Source organism: Puma concolor, chromosome C2 (assembly GCF_028749965.1).
Source record: "Puma concolor isolate L17-30 chromosome C2, mPumCon1.1.hap2, whole genome shotgun sequence".
In the NCBI taxonomy this organism is placed as follows: Eukaryota; Metazoa; Chordata; class Mammalia; order Carnivora; family Felidae; genus Puma; species Puma concolor.
The window spans coordinates 77,461,131-77,477,954 of record NC_141675.1 but is presented as its reverse complement, the minus strand read 5'-3'; the positions used below and the strand labels follow the sequence as shown (position 1 = coordinate 77,477,954).

The 16,824-nt window shown below is 38.3% G+C and overlaps 1 protein-coding gene across 11 annotated transcripts in view; it reads right to left on the bottom strand.

Annotated features, from left to right (window-relative positions):
- MAP3K13 (mitogen-activated protein kinase kinase kinase 13) overlaps positions 1–16,824 on the bottom strand; it is a 170,682-nt gene that overhangs the window by 92,145 nt on the left and 61,713 nt on the right. The window contains exon 1 of one of the 11 annotated variants that reach the window (XM_086674915.1): positions 5,852–6,162. The exons of the other annotated variants lie outside the window; for them this stretch is intronic. The gene's annotated coding sequence lies outside the window, so the exon portion shown is untranslated. Of the gene's footprint in view, positions 1–5,851; positions 6,163–16,824 lie in introns of those variants that run through there. 11 annotated transcript variants of the gene reach the window in all.

The following is a 16,824-nucleotide window of genomic DNA, read 5'->3' as shown; positions in this document are numbered from 1 at the left end:
AAATCTTCTGCTAAAGTATAATAAGCAAAAGAAATTTAAGCCTACACTGGCAGTTCCTTGCTTGATTCATCTGAATACTAGAACACATCCTCCTCGTTGACAATCACTCACCATGAAGTGATTCTCAGTGGTGACATTATGAAAGGACACCCCCCCCAACACACACACACACACACACACACACACACACCCATCTACATACATCTATCCTAATAGGGCAGCAAGCAAAATCTGAAAAAGTTTCTCAAGTACCACCCCTGCTCTGGACTCTACCCAGCAGAAAAATCACTAATCCACCCCACCCCACCCCCAAAAATGGTACTCATACAATAAACAAATGTAGACAAAAAAGTGTCTACTCTGTGTCAGGCACAGGCTGTAAAGTGAATGAATCCTAAATATTCACTTTGAGTTTTAATACTTAGAAGCAGCACTCTTTATATACCCATTGTGCCTGACTTGGTCAACCAATGACCCCATGGTTTGATGGTTCCTTAATCTCTCTGAATCTATATATGCAAATACAGCATACAATGAGAAAGTCCCTTTAAAAAATTTTTTTTTACATTTTAATTAAATTATTTTTTTAAGTAGGCTCCACACCCAATGTGGGGATTGAACTCATGACTCTGAGATCAAGAGCCACATGCTCTACTGACTGAACTAGCCAGTTGCCCTGAAAAAAAAAGGCTCTTTTTTACTTTACTCCACTCCCAGCACTCTCTATTCCTCTCCCACTTTTACTTTTCTCTTTAACATTTATCACTGCCTAAACGTAATTTTCTTCATTGCTTGTCTTCCCCAAGAGGGCGAGAATTTTTGTCTGTTTTTTTTTTCACTGCTGTGTGTAGTCAGCACCTAGAACACATATGAAATGCTCAAGAAGTATCTGTTGGTTAAAAGCATGCCAACATTTTGACACCTGCCAGTTCTATTTGATACATCCTCTTTTCCATTATAGCCTCCTGACCATTCCCTTCAATCATTCTCTCATCCCTAGTATATTGCCCCTCTGTCCTTGTAGGATTTTTCCTGCCAGTTATATGGAGGCACAGTATAGCTAGCCTGGGCTCCATGATTAACTGTCACATGATAATCTTCATTTACGCACACCTTCTTATCTTTCACTGCACCTGCCATACCAACACTTAGCCCTATATTACCTCCACCACCCAACTTATCTTACTGTATTGTCCAGTCCAGAGCATTGCAAGAGAAGACCTTAGAGTCATGCTAAGACTGGACCAATGACAAGTCAAGGTAGACCTCAATGTTCAAAATCCATGGTATACAAAAGAAAGAGAATGGGACGAAGATTTAGAGCTGGATTTGAAAACTGTGTATACTGTGCACCACTTGGTATCTTTGGCTGAGTCAGCAACCTTCCTGAGCCTGTTTTCTCATCTATACAATGGGGATAGTAGTACCTACTTCATATCATGAGGATATTTTAAATGAAATAATGTATGTGAAAGGCCTAGCAGATTCCTAGGCATGTAGAAGTTACTTAAAAAGTGTTAGTTTCTTCTCTTCCTTTAATGTATTTCACTAATGTCCGATGATGCCCTATTTGAAAATGACTAATTCTTACTTAGCAAGAAAATCCATGCTTTCTGGTATGAACCTTCTTAATTTTCCTCTCTTACCTCCTTTCCATATAGAATTTTATATCTTCACTCTCTGCTCCTGATTCAGAAGCAGTGTCCTTCTTCTTTTCTACAACTAACCCTCTATCCATGCCAGTAGTTTTCAATCCTGGCTGCACATTAGAATCATCAATGCAGATGTCTGGGCCCCACCACAGACCACTTAAATATGACTCTCTGGAGGTGGGAGCATGGTATCAGTATTTTTTAAAGTTCCTGGTAGGGTGCCAAGATAATTCAGTGGGGGAAAGAACAGTCTTTTCAACAAATATTGTTGGAACTGGATATCCTCATTTAAAAGAAAGTAGTTGAACACTTCCTTATACCATGCACAAAAATTAATTCAAACTGGATCATAGATTTAAATGTAAGAGCTAAAACCCTAAAACTCTTTGAAAAAACATAGGGATAAATCTTCATAACCTTGAGGTAGACAAAGTCTTCTTGGATAGGACACTAAGAGCACAAATAACAACAACAAAAGTGAAGAAATTGAATTTCATCAAAATTTAAAACTTTGGTGCTACAAATAATATCACCAAGAAAGGAACAAATAATATCACCAAGAAAGGAAAAAGACAACTCACAGAACGAAAAAAGTATCTGCAAACCGTGTATCTGATAAGGAACTTGTATCTAGACCAGATCAAAGACTCCTTTTTTTAAGTTTATTTGTTTTGAGAGAGAGAGAGAGAGAGAGAGAGAGAGAGAGGGGAAGGGACAGAGAGAGAGGCAGAAAGAGAGAATCCCAAGCAGGCTCCACACTGTCAGCACAGAGCCCAACATGGGGCTCAAACTCAGGAACCGTGAGATTATGACCTGAGTCAAAATCAAGAGTTGGACGCTTAACCAACTGAGCCACCAGGCATCCCAGAACATATCAAAGACTCTTAAACTCAATTATAAAAAGAGAAATAACTTAACTTTTTAGATGGGCAAAGGATCTGAATAGACATTTCTCCAAAGAAGAAATACAGAGAGCCAATAAGCACATAAAAAAATGCTCAACATCATTAACCATTAGGGACATGTATACAAAAACACGGAGATAGCATTTCAAATCCACTAAGATCACTTTTATCAAAACTATAGATAGTAAGAAGTGTTGACAAGATTGTGGAAAGATCGAAAGCCTCATATACTGCTGGAGGGAATGTAAAATGGTACAGCTGCTTCGGGAAACATTTTGGCAGTTCCTGAAAATGTGAAACAGAGTTATCATGTGATCTAGCAATTCCACTCCTAGGTATATACCCGAGAGAAATGAAAACATATGTTCACACAAGAACTTGTATGCAGATTTTCATAGCAGCATTATACATAACAGCCAAAAAGTAGAAACAGCCCAAATGTCCATCAACTAATGGATGGATAAGTAAAATATGGTGTATCTGTACAGTGGAATATTATTCCACAATGAAAGGAATGAAGTACTGATATATGTTAAAACATGGAGAACTCTGAAAACCTTATTTAAGTGAAAGAAGCTAGTCACAAAAGCCTGTATAGTATATGATTTCATTAATACGAAATGATCAAAATAGGCAAATCTATGTATAGAGAAAGTGGATTAGTGGTTGCCTAGAGCTGGGGGGTTGAGAGGAGATAAGGAGTGACTGCTAATGTGTATGAGTTTTGTTTTATTTTACATTGATGAAAATATTCTAAAAGTGATTGTGGTGATGGTTGAACAACCCTATGAACATACTAAAAATACTGAAAAGGAAACAGAGACAGAAGTTCTCCAGTTAATTCCAATCTTCACAATACTGTATGTGAATGGTATCTTACCTTCTAGATTCCTTGGGAGGAAATACGGCATCTTCTAAATCTTTCTCTCCCCCATAGCCTTAAGAAATAATAACCAACACAGGAGGGTGATATCTTTTGAATGACTTTTTTTTTTTTTTAAATAAAGGAGTCTTGTTGGTGAATGTTTTTTTCTATTTTAATCAAAATTGCAAGAGTCAGGCTGTCACCTGGCAGCATTGGTCATCTTGGCTATCCTGATTCATTTGAGCTCCCCAAGTAATTAATTCAGCTGTAGCACATAAAGAGAGGGTAGGTAGACAGTGTAAACCAAACTGACCGGTTCTGCCATCCAAAGTACTGTAGTTCCCTCATATACCAGTAGATGTGGCCTCTGGCCCTTAGGAACCATTCTTTTGACAGTTCCCCAGGACATGGCTCTGGTTTGACTGACTTTGTTTACTAAATAAATTAATTCCTACTTCTGGAGTAGCTTCAATTTTGAAACAGAAAGCCATCTATTGACAGTCACTGATACACAGGATTTTATTGTTTGATATTAAACAATTAAGAGTTATTGTTTTTCCCCCACAAGTACATTATACAGGAAAATAAATATAATCTAGAATACAGCCACTAGGAGTGGAGAGAGAGGGAGATTCTATATCTACTCTGTGTCTTAAAGGGATAGTTTTACTTTAATAAATGCAAAGGGCAGACTGCATCTCCCTCATGGAAATAAAGCTCTCTCAACAAAATGTGTAGAAAGACAGTATCTGATGAACATTTCTTGAGTTTGATTTATATAAATACACTTTTTCAAAAAAAATCCTAAGAATTTAGTCTTTTGGTCCAGCTGGGGTCTAGACTTCAATAATTTGAAACAACTTTGCAATTGCTACTTCCAACAAAGTCTGAAGGTACGCAAAAGAAGAAAATGATAAAATGAGTCTAGATGTTTGCAAATACAGGGGAAGTGTGTCATTTGTTCAACTCAGCAAATAAAAGATGGCAAAATGTGAAGCCATAGTTGTCTGAGCACAGGACAAAGATCTGATTTAGAATCAGGCAGAAGTTTTCCCTTCTATAGCTCTAGGGAGTTCAGATGCACTCAGAAAAACCATCTGATCAAGGGCAATGTCAAGATGAGAAAAGAAAATTCCAAGTCCTTATATGATTTTGAATGAGTTAACAGTTGGAAGTCTCACTAGTAATTCCAAATATATCATTACAGTCCTAGCTTAGAAGCCCTATTTCATGAGAAAAGATTATAATATGAAAATCTCAGAACTAATTGATTATACAAGGTAAACATGACAAGCCTGGATAAGAAATTAACAGACATTTTGCTTTCCCTCTCACTGAAAAGAATGGCCAGGTACATGCTGCCCACTAGAATACAATTTGCTCAAAGTGAGGGAGTTAGAAAATGCTATTAGGTTATCTGGGTTGAGGAGCTGACCCGGGGCCGAGCATGTCATCGTGTCACATCCCTCTTCTTTACCATCACTACTTTCACCAGAATAATCCAGAACCTTGAAGAATAAATTAAATCACAAATGCTAACCTTTTGCCAAAACTCCAAGCAAAGTATCAAACCAACTTAATACATTGGAACCTAGCAGAACTTTTCCACGTTTGCCAAACACAGCCGAATAAACTATTTTCAGCTCGGAGTTCATCTTCAGAAAAGATGTGCATTTCTGTGCAATATAATGATGGAATATATTAAAAAACCACTTCTTAATTTTCATCGAGGGGTCTCTTAAAAATCAGAATTTAAGGATAATTCCCCTTTTGTCTCTGGTGCCAGCTTTCAGGTTTTTAAAAATATGAAATGCACAGCGTGACATAAAGAGCTGCAAATATGTATAAACACACCACGGTGGCTCCCATAATAAGAGCTTATTGGGGGGAAAAATGGTCGGGCAAGTATTCCTCTTCCCCCAATTACAATCTCAAGTCCCAGACCGGTATGCAATTACGAAACAAAGGCGAGGTGAAGGGTGAGAAACAACAGAAAAGGCAGCAGAAAGGAAGACAAGTACTCAGCAAGCCTGAGGCTGCTTCGTCTGGCTGGCCCGGCTGGCCCCAGCACCTTTCTGGTACCAGTTCCGGGCTTTTCCTCAGACATAACCCACATCATCTTCTCAGAGAAATAAATCTGCCTTTAAGGGAAGCCAAGCTAGCATTCAGAGGTAACGTGCAGAACCGTAAATGAAAAATGTCCACGTCTAGCAGGCAGACAAGCCACGGAAAACCAGCTGTCAGTTTCGGTGGCTCCTAGCTCTAACGGGGTTTCAGGTTACTCTTTGCCTCTGTCTCTCTGTCTGTCTTTCTCACCCTGTCTCCCTCAGTAATATCAGCTTTCTAATCAACTCAAATCTCAAATACCTTCTCCAGCTGTCCTTGGGAAATAAATGCTGATGAAACAGAAAAAAGAGTAAGATACTCACAACAATGAAGAATTCCTACACATGCCGGTCCATTTTCTTGCTTTAGAAAGATGGAAGGTTAATTTAAAAAGCCTTGCAGAATTAGAAAAATAAGGGGGAGGGGGATTCCACCCACACAATCCTCCAGCCCACCGCAAAGAAGCCCAAAGGCTTGCTGACGTCACGGATTCATGAATGGATGTAAATCGGGCTGGTTTAGGATTCCGCACAGACTTCGCTGTGGTGTGTGCCATGAAAAAGAAAGGGAGGGTCCAGAGCAGACCCAACCAATAGGCTTCAGGCACTCATGGCCTGCCTTCTTTTAGAAGGAATCTGGTCACAGAATAAACAGAGCCCGCCAATCAGGCGTCTGCCACTGCCATAAGACAGACTGGCAGCTCAGGGTGCGGGTGGGGGGGGTGGGGGGGGGGGGGAAGAGGGAGCTGGTGTGCGTGTGTGTGCGTGCGTGTGTGTGTGTGTGTGTATGTAGCTGTGATAGTCATGAAAACATTATTATTGCTATTAAATGAAGGAATCAAAATAGAATTTCAGTGGAATCAGTGCTACTAAAAATCCATATAGAAGAAATCACAATCTTTTATTTATTAGAGCTATTTTCTTTAATTCCTTTCTTGCTGTTGGGCAATGTGCCTGATCTGATGGGATAAAAACAAATTAGAGTCAGGGAAACAGTTTCTAAAACTAGTGACCAGTAAGAAATGTATACCCTGCACATCAAGGCTTGTAAAAGCAAAATAGTAAGGAAATGATAATGGGAATAACCTAAGGATTAAGATACAGAAATATATAAGGCAATATTATGTAACTAATTAATTTTTAGAACAATATCATCTTTGTAATGTATCAAAAGTGGGTGTGGAAGAGTGATTGCCTGCTACATTTAAATAAGGTAGGTAAATATTTCCTCATTAAGATACAGCTCCAAAAGAGCTCTTCATGATTCTCAGAGCAAATTTTGGTTTTAATAAGATACCTTATTATTAACAGCAAAATCAGCTATATTAAATTCTCCTAGGAGCCCATGACATTTAAAAAATTGTTTAATTAAAAAAATCTTACCAGCTTTACTGAGGTATAATGATATACAAAGAACTGCACATACTCAATGTGTACAATTTGGTGAGCTTAGAATTATGCAAACACCCATGATATCATTACCACAGTCAAAGAGTAGACATATCACAGGGTTTCCTTGTGTTCCTTTGGAGGTTTTTTGGTTTGTCTTTATGGTAAGAATACTTAACATGAGACCTACCCTCTTAGCAAATTTTGAAGTGTACAATATAATACTGCATTGTTAACTATAGGCACTATGTTATAGAGCAGATCTCTAAGAACTTACTCATCTAGCATAACTGAAACATTATATCCATCGAATAACAATTCGTATTTCCCTCTCCACCCACCCCCGCCCCCCATCCCTGACAACCACTATCGTATTCTCTGCTTCTAGGAGTTTGACTATTTTAGATATCTCATTTAAGTGGAATCATACAGTATTTGTCTTTTTGTGACTGGCTTATTTTACATGGCATAATGTCCTTCAGGCTCATCCATGTTGTTTCAAGTGGCAGAATTTCTTTTTTTTAAGTTTTTTTTTTTTTTAATATTCCCCTGTATGTATACACCACATTTTCTTTATCCATTCATCTGCCTATGGACACTTGGATTGTTATCATATGTTACCTATTGTGAATAGTGCTACAATGAACATGGGACTGCAGATATCTCTTGGAGATCTTGACTTCAGTTATTTTGGACATATATCCAGACGTGAGATTGCTGAATCATATGATAGTTCTATTTTTAATTTTATGAGGAATCTCCATACTGTTTTCCATAGCCACTACACCATTTTACATACCCACCAACAGCGTACAAGGGTTTTAATTTCTCCAAACCTTGCCAACACGTGCTATCTTTTTCTAAATAATAGCTATCCTATGAGATGTGAGGTGATATCTCACTGTAATTTTGCTTTGCATTTCTCTGATAATTAATGATACTGTGCACCTTTTCATATACCTATTGGTCATCTGTATGTGTGTCTTCTTTGAAGAAATGTCTATTCAAGTCCTTTGCCCATTCTTGACACTGGTTTTGGCAATAATTTCTTGAAATAACATCAAAAGAACAGGCAACAAAAGCAAAAATAGACAAGTGGGACTACATCGAACTAAAAAGCTTTAATCAACAGAATGAAAAAGGCAACCTACAGACTAGGAGAAACATTTGCACAACATGTATCTGATAAAAGATTAATTTCCAAAATATAAGGAACTCATAAAACACAACAGCAAAATAAAGAAGTCATAACATTTCTTTACTCTTTATTTTAAAATTGTTAGAAGTTACACAAAAGTGGAAATTAACATAATTCCCTAGACCCCATCATTTCACTTCACGATTACCAATACTTTACTAACACTGATCACAAGTTTTTTTTTAACTTGGGAAGCCCTTGAAACTTGAACAATAGTGGTTAATACGAAGCCTTGGTTATGAGGTGTCCAGTGGCCAAGAACATTCTGAACAGAGATCTTACTCTATCTCTTAATCAGACCATTTGTACAGCTGAGAGAAGGAGAGTAGTTGCCTGTTTCTGTGTGCCTATGGAGGCTTCAAGCCTGACACTAGTATTACACACTGCTTAGCTCATTTGGAAAAACAAAATGAAACAAAACTTTCCAGGACTATTTTATACACAGCAAAGATGTTCAGGGCACTGTTCTGTATACTCCAGCAATTGACTATCACTGGCAGACAACATACTTAACAAATTTCTCTAAAGGAGGTTATTGTGGAATAGGACTATGGAAAACATAGACCAAAGAAGTTTACCCCTGTTTACAGGTGTGCTCAAGACAAATGCAGTACTGGTACATTCCTAGTAGGCCTGAGTGCAACACATTGGCTTATATCAATATGTATGGGTACTAGGATTATTTTAGAATGCATGAGTGGAAAGGAGATGAAGAATATACATCTCTGGCTCTTTTAACAGCAATCAAAACCAACCAGGATACACTAAAAGAATCAGATTTATAAAAAATTGTTTTTCTTCCAAAATAACCCAGACTAATAGAAGGAGGCAATCTCTTTGTGGAACATGTCAACAAGATGGCCAATTCTGCTCTAGAAGCTAACACATTTGCTGTAAGGTTTGACAACAACATCATTACTCAACAAGTCTACCAGGGATCAGGGTAGTCTCTGATGCAATTTAGAAGAAAACAGTCTATAAATTGTTCTAAACACAGCCACCTAAGAAGTTGGCTCAGTATGTGATCTGGAAAATAAAAACTAGCTGTCTCTATGAACTTGGCATTTTAGTAGATGAATTTGATCTAGGTTAGCGCTTCCCTGTACCACAGAAATATCAACTGAGCCAACAATTTCTCCATGTCGAGTATCATGGGAAATCATCTGGAAGATAAGTTATCTCCCCAAATCACAGAAACTATAGAGGCCATTCTTGGAGGAAGTTATTGTTGTTTTTGGAACAGAAGGAAGGCAGGGAGAGGGAGCCATGAAAATGTCCATTCTAGAGCAGCACTGCCTAAGAACTTCCTGTGATGATGGAAACGTTCTATAATTTGCACGAATACAGTAGCCACATGTGGCTGTTCGGCATTTAAGATGTGACTAATGTGACTGAGGAGTTGAATTTTAAATTATATTTCAGTTAATTTAAACTTTAATTAAATAGTCACATGTGACTGGCTGGTACCTACTGTATGGGACACTGCAACTCTAGAGATATCAAGCCAAGTCCCATCATCAAAAGTGACTTTTTATTTCAGTGTGTGGGCATGCCAAGTGTAGAGGACTACAAAGCCATCATCAAGGTAAGTAAGCACTTTTAAGAGCCAAATGAACCTCAGGGTGCCTGGGTGGCTCAGTTGTTTAGTTGTCTGACTCTTGATTTCAGATCAGGTCATGATCTCATGGTGTGTAAGTTTGAGCCCTGCATTGGGCTCCACGCTGACAGTGTGGAGCATGCTTGGGATTCTCTCTTCCCCACTCTCTCTCTCTCTCTCTCTCTGCCCCTCCCTCATGCTCTTTTCAAATCTCAATAATGACTGGAGGATAACTCTGGTCTTGTTTCCCAATAAGATATTCAAATCTCATTATTAGAAAATGACCTAAGAATAGAAGTTAAGGTACAATTATTCTGCTATAAAAATATAAGCTCTTCTAAGGATGTTTTTTTTTTTTTTTTGAGAAAAATGGTCTTTTATAAAGGAAAATGACTCATTTAAGCCACAATCTAAGAGATGTTCAAAGTGTAACCCAGTGACAATTTTTGTCAGAAACACCATGAAAAAGAAAGAGGATAATGACCTCAAGGCTAATGCATGAAGATTCATATTTCTTCCACAGGCACCAGTGTGTAGTGGTTAACAGCTAGTAAAGAGATCTGGGTTCAAATCCTGACTCTGTCACTTGTTAATTATGTAAGTTCAGGTAAACGGGAGGTTCAATTTTCTCATTAAAATGGAGGTAATAATAGGTCATGTCTATCATGTGAAAGCTAAATAAAATAATATATGAGAAGATTAGCATAGAACATGTAATATAGAAGATATTCAGCAAGCAATACTAATAGTTTATTAGTATTAATAGCTTATTAGTATAGAATACTAATGCTTATTCTTATTTTACTGTTGTTATTCAAATACCATGGGCCTTTCTATTCTCACAAGGGAAATTTCAACAACTCTGCAGATCCAGGGATAAACGCCACAGAGAAAAACACACGTTTATTTTGCTTAGAATAAGCTTGAACAGCTCTTTGTAGGAAATTCTTAAAAATATGTACCGGTGACACATCTTCCAAGGAAAAGCTCTTCCAAATCATTTTCCTTTGGAAGATTGCAGGATAGTTGCTGAGGTTCTGAAGCTGAGAGGGGTAAAACCCTCTGGAAGTTAAGCCAGGTGACCAGCAACTCTCTTTATCACAAAACAAACACAAAATAATGCTAAATTTTTCTAAATAAAACTGCGGTTTATATACAACAGTTTGAACTAATATGGGAAATAATCTGTCTACTAGGTGACAATACTGGTCAAAATTCTTTGCTTTCATATAAGAATGTTAATTCTAACTTTGCCTATTTTCAAAGCATATGGTTTGATAGCATGGACAGCAATGTCAATATGCAAGATTCAAATTTCAATATTCAAAGACTTCAGCGAACTGTTAATTCAATTTTGTTGTTATTGTTGCCGTCTAGTTCCCATTAGATGCCTAACTGAGAAAGTGATTTTTAAGAAACATCTAAGGAATTCTTTTAAGTAGCACTAAAATTTATCCTTGTATCAAGTGAGATAGATCATCAGAAAGCTACATGTTACCTAAATATCATTAGCCTAGTGCCTCTTAGCAGAATCACTGTCACCGAGTTCTATCACTTTCATGTTATGGCCTTGCTTTTAACAAGAATTATTATAAGGAACAGCAATATTGATTATCTTGCACGATGTCTCCTATGCAAGGAATTCACACACTTGTTTTAGAACTTAATACCAGGGAAAAGCTTTCTGTTCCTGAAGAATTATTAGGCATCCACATTTTCAATAATAACAATGTAATCTACTGAATTTCCATTTTTCTGTCCTTCTGGTGGGGAGCTCAAAGTTAACTTTATACTCAAATCTGTCTATCATTCAATCTGTATATCTATATCTAATTTATTTTAGCTTTTGTGGTTAGCATATTTGCATTCTCTTTCCTGTTTTGGGTTTAATTTCCCTTTTATTAACCGTATTGTATATATACTTCATGATAGGAACTTCAAATCCTTTTTGAGACAGACTATAAATAAAAATGTATACTAAACACACATCTATTAACTTTAAAAAAATATGGAAGTCTCATGTCTATAAATTCTACAGTCATCTTTATGATAAAAGAAAACCCTAAAGATACACATAATTATGGCAAACTTTGAAAAATATTCTGAGTTAAATGGATTTGAAGTCTTTAATATTTTTTATCAAAGTATAATAAAATATCTAGTTAGCTGGAGAAGAGCAATTGCTTAGAGATTTTATATGCTATAAAATAAAGCTTTATAATAAATCTTAACAGCTTAATGAAGTTTTAATGTATTATCCCTGTCAAAAGGATGACTACAAAGGATGTAAGAATTCTTCTCTGATCAATAATGAGAGTGCACCGAAATAAATCAAAAGCAAATGGATTTCTCAATTAATAAAATATTTAGCATCCCTGAAATACACCATTCCATAATATACAAATTCTGGCAAGGTACCACAAACCTAACCTTTGTGAGACTAAAAATACTATCTTGAGTTTATAAAGGCATTTCCATATTGCAAAAGGAAAAGGAAAATTTCTGCATTACTTTACTCATCCACATAGAATTCATACTGCTTCTGAGAGGCCATGTAAACCATCTAACTTCTGTTCTTCTGAACCTGTTTTAATTTCCCCCCTTCGTTAGCTAGATACAAGTTGGCATTTCCATTTTAGCTTCATAGTGCAAGCAATAGAACTGAAGAGCCAAACATAGGAATAGTGAACATCTGCCATTTTGTTTTTAGTTTGCTCCTGCATCTTCTGCATTTGAGAGCACAGTCTCTCCACCACATTCAGTCCAAGTGGTTCAGAGGGAGCTGAAGCCACCAGAAGCTAGGGCTCCAAGAGTGAACACATGGCACAAGGCTGGCATTGCCTTTTGTACTAAAATATCTTCCTTACATAAGTGTGTTCTTTTACAGTATGGGATATCTAAATTCCAGAAATAATGATTGGGAACAAATCTGGTCGTTAGACATTCTTTGTAAACAATCCTGCACTTAGCTTTATGCTTTACAAAGTACTTTAAAATAGGGAAGATATTAGTCCTATTTTATATGTGAGAAAACTAAGGTTCAGGGAGACTGGCTCATCTAATCTAATTTAGCTCTGGGGTGCCTGGGTGGCGCAGTCGGTTAAGCGTCTGACTTCAGCCAGGTCACGATCTCGCGGTCCGTGAGTTCGAGCCCCGCGTCGGGCTCTGGGCTGATGGCTCAGAGCCTGGAGCCTGTTTCCGATTCTGTGTCTCCCTCTCTCTCTGCCCCTCCCCCGTTCATGCTCTGTCTCTCTCTGTCCCAAAAATAAATAAAAAACGTTTGGAAAAAAAAAAAATTAATCTAATTTAGCTCTATCTAAACTCTGTAACCTATTGCCTCTACTTTTAAATTCTATCCATTACCCCTTGTCCCTCCCCCATTAAAGACCTGTCTACAATCATTCAATGACTAAAAATTAAAAGTGAACTAAAAAAGTGGCAAAGCAAAGATAAAAAAAGCCATCTCTTGATATCAAGGAGCTTTGGTGAGATGACCAACTACACAAAATGGTGAAGGTGCTAAATCAGTGGGGCAGAAAGGGATGTTTTACTTGAGGATGGAGAATAGCACTAGAAGGAAGTTAACTGACATTTGGGGGTGAGAATATTCTTGCTTGCATGGAACTTTCCGACATAATGCAAAATGTTTAGCGCCCCTCCAGACCTGTAATAGCACCAGGCTTTGTCATAGTTAAAGAAGTCCCCCATGTGTGTCTCCGTAGGCACGAGGGAATTGGGACTGACTGCCCTACTTTGAGACCTACAGGTTAGGCTATAGAGTGGTGCTCTCTGCTGCCCTCTGGTGACATACAGAGGTAAGATAAAGGCCCCTAGCAGAAAAACAGGCCCCGTCCTTTGGAGAAAAATGTCCCAAAAGCAAAGAAACACCAAAGATGCCTGATGGTAAGGCTTAGCAAGAGCTTTGGAAATGTGGGGTGAGGCTGAATAAAGGCTGGGAGCCCTCCTCCCGGTCCAGACCATAGCTAGTACTTGCCGTTTGCTTGTCTTTGGCAAATTGGCATGTTTGTAAAGGGAATAAAGGCTTGTCCTTAAGCAAACACACATTGTCCTTATGCTGCAGTTTGCCCAGGGCTTGAAGTAGGTCTTCTCTCTCTGATACAATGATTATTTGGGACTGGGTGGTTACAGTCAGTTATAAAAAGGAAGAAAACTGGAACTGGACCTCAAAGAGGAAGGATTTGGGGAAACAGGATACAAGAGAACAAGGACAGCTGTTCCAAGGTAGCTTATATCAAAGGTAAAGCTGGTAAGGCACACGCTAGTGCTTTTCATGCCAATACAGGATCAGCGTGTACAAGTGCAGTAGATAAGGAACTGGAAGTCAGAGTGGATAATACATTAACACTGAGTCAGTAAACCATGAACTGTTTTTAAAATGAGCCTTACACACCTATCCGTGAGTAGGCTCACACTATATAGATTCACACTTGGTACTACAGCCAGTACCTTATTATTAACACTACTGAAGGGAGCAGAGAAGATAAAACCCAAGGATATGTCAGGGAAGTATCTGTTTTCAAGTTTACTCATAAATATAATTATATTTGATGTCTTAAAGCCAAATGAGGAAGCCACACTGGGAAAACTCTTGGTTTTCTATTACCAATGATTACATGCTACCCCCCAAATAAGGTAATACTATCTTTACTGCGAGGAGTAAAAGACAGCAGCTGCTGCTAGCAGCAACCTGCTCCCAATCAATCTACCTGTCTTTATATAATATATATTTTTAAAATGTTACTACTTCATAGGTTCTTATCTAGTCTGCTTGAGATTGAGAATTAGGGTTTGACATATAACATTCACTAAACAAGCAACAAATAGAGCAGGGTGTTGGTGGGGGGAGGTATGAATATAGTGCTTACTTAGATGTCCTGAAAAAATCAATGCATAAATTAAATACACACATTTTTATTGAATGCCATCTATGTTTGAGATAGCTTGACACGCACTGTGGGGTGTATATGTAGGGATAAATCACAGATCCTGATCTCAGCCTATTTCACTAAATAAGATAGAAGCACAATAAGCAGCAAAATTAAAAAACTGTTATTGTGGCTTAAAATAACAAAGCAGATGAGGCACCTGGGTGGCTCAGTTGGTTAAGCATCTTACTCTTGATTTCGGCTTAGGTCACGATATCACGGTTCGTGAGTTCCAGCCCCACATGGGGCACTGGCAGTGCAGATCCTGCTTAGGATTTTCTCCTTCTCCTCTTTCTGCCCCTCCCCTGCTCTCTCTCTCTCTCTCAAAATAAATAAATAAATAAACTTAAAATAACGGAAAATAGAATCTGTCCCCCAGTATTCAATCTCTTCTCTTTCCTTTTAGGTACACAACGCTTACCCCACCCCCACTCTTAAAGTTTTAGGTGAGTACATGCTATGCTCCTGAAGACTTTATTCTACTGACTATGGATGTGACCACATGACTAAGTTCTAGCCCATGGGAAGTCAGTAGAAGTGAGGTCTGCAACTTCCAGGTCTTCTTATCCATGAGGCTAAGCTGCTGGTCCTGGAGTGTCTTCCTTCCCGTGCTGAGTCAGCTTCTACCATGCACATGATGAAACCACCCACGGGCAATAGCAGAGGAACAAAACAATGAACTTTGGGCTTTGATGCTCTAGTGAATCAGAGTTGTCTATCTGTACCACAACACCTGCCTACTTTAGGATTGCTAATGAAGGCTGAAATAACAGCCTTTCTTTTTTGAGCCACCAAATTTTGTTGAGACCCTTACTGCTGTTTAGCCTTATAGCCCAACTAATGTCTCTTGTTACAAGGTGTTATATGGTTATTTCCTCAAGGAAACAGAGAAGAAATAATTGTTCCAAACATCTTGAGAAGAAATGCTGACTCAGAGGATCAAGGACCTACCTGAAAGAAACCTTAAAGGTCAAATCTACTCTGTCTTTTTTTACATACGAAGAAATTGAGGTTGAGATTTGTCCATCGTGTTTGAATTTGTGACAGAGCCAGGAATTGATCCCAGGTCTCCTGAGTGTTTTTGTAGTACACTATCCTGTCTATAAAATAACAGTGACCACTAATGGTACCTCTTTCTTTTCCTGACACAGTTAAGATTCACTCAGTACCCCTGGGACATGGAATGCTATCCCCAGTTCTAAAGGAAAGCCAACAAGAATTTTTTAAAGTCACATTTTTTTGTCTCAAAGGCATCTGAAATCTAACACAAGAGAAAATTCTAGAATAGCTATATGGTACTACTAAAACAAGGATGAAGAAATGAAAACATAGACCCAAACAATTAGTGATCCAGCAACCTATAAGTGGAAATGGTCATACAAGAATTATATAAGCAGTTTATCTCCTGATAACAAATCCTCTGAAATTTAGAAAATATGATCGGAAAATACTTGAATCAATTCTTAATTGCTCTATTAAAACCTAATTAAACATGCCAGGGCCTGAAAATACATTTTCCATTCTTACAAAATTCCTTTTACTCTTAGCCCAGAAAGTTGTAATGCTTTAAGTTTTTAAAAACCACCCCCAGGGGCACCTGGGTGGCTCAGTCGGTTGAGCGGCCGACTTTGGCTCAGGTCACGATCTCGCGGTCCGTGAGTTCGAGCCCCGCGTCGGGCTCTGTGCTGACAGCTCAGAGCCTGGAGCCTGTTTCAGATTCTGTGTCTCCCTCTCTCTCTCTGACCCTCCCCCGTTCATGCTCTGTCTCTCTCTGTCTCAAAAATAAATAAACGTTAAAAAAAAAAAACGCACCCCCAAAAGCCACAGCCTAGGCATCTCTTCTGTGTTGGCTAGTTAACAACAGCCATCCTTTACCAGAAACCTCTTTGGTAAGCTATGCTGTTGCTGAGGAGGAAGAGTTATGCATACGCCATTGTAAGTGCACAGTCCTCCACAGAGCGCTGAAGTGAGCAGTTTTAGGGAGATACGAAAGGCAAGAATGCAAGGAGAGGGTTGGTCCCAGTTCAGAACAATCTGGTCTCTCTGCCATCAAAATTATCATTAGCTTTCAATAGGCCATAGTAGCAAAACCCACAACCGCAGGGCCTACTTTATAGTCTCCCTCCTGGCTATGGAACATAATATCTACCTGTCACTGTAGTTTGGA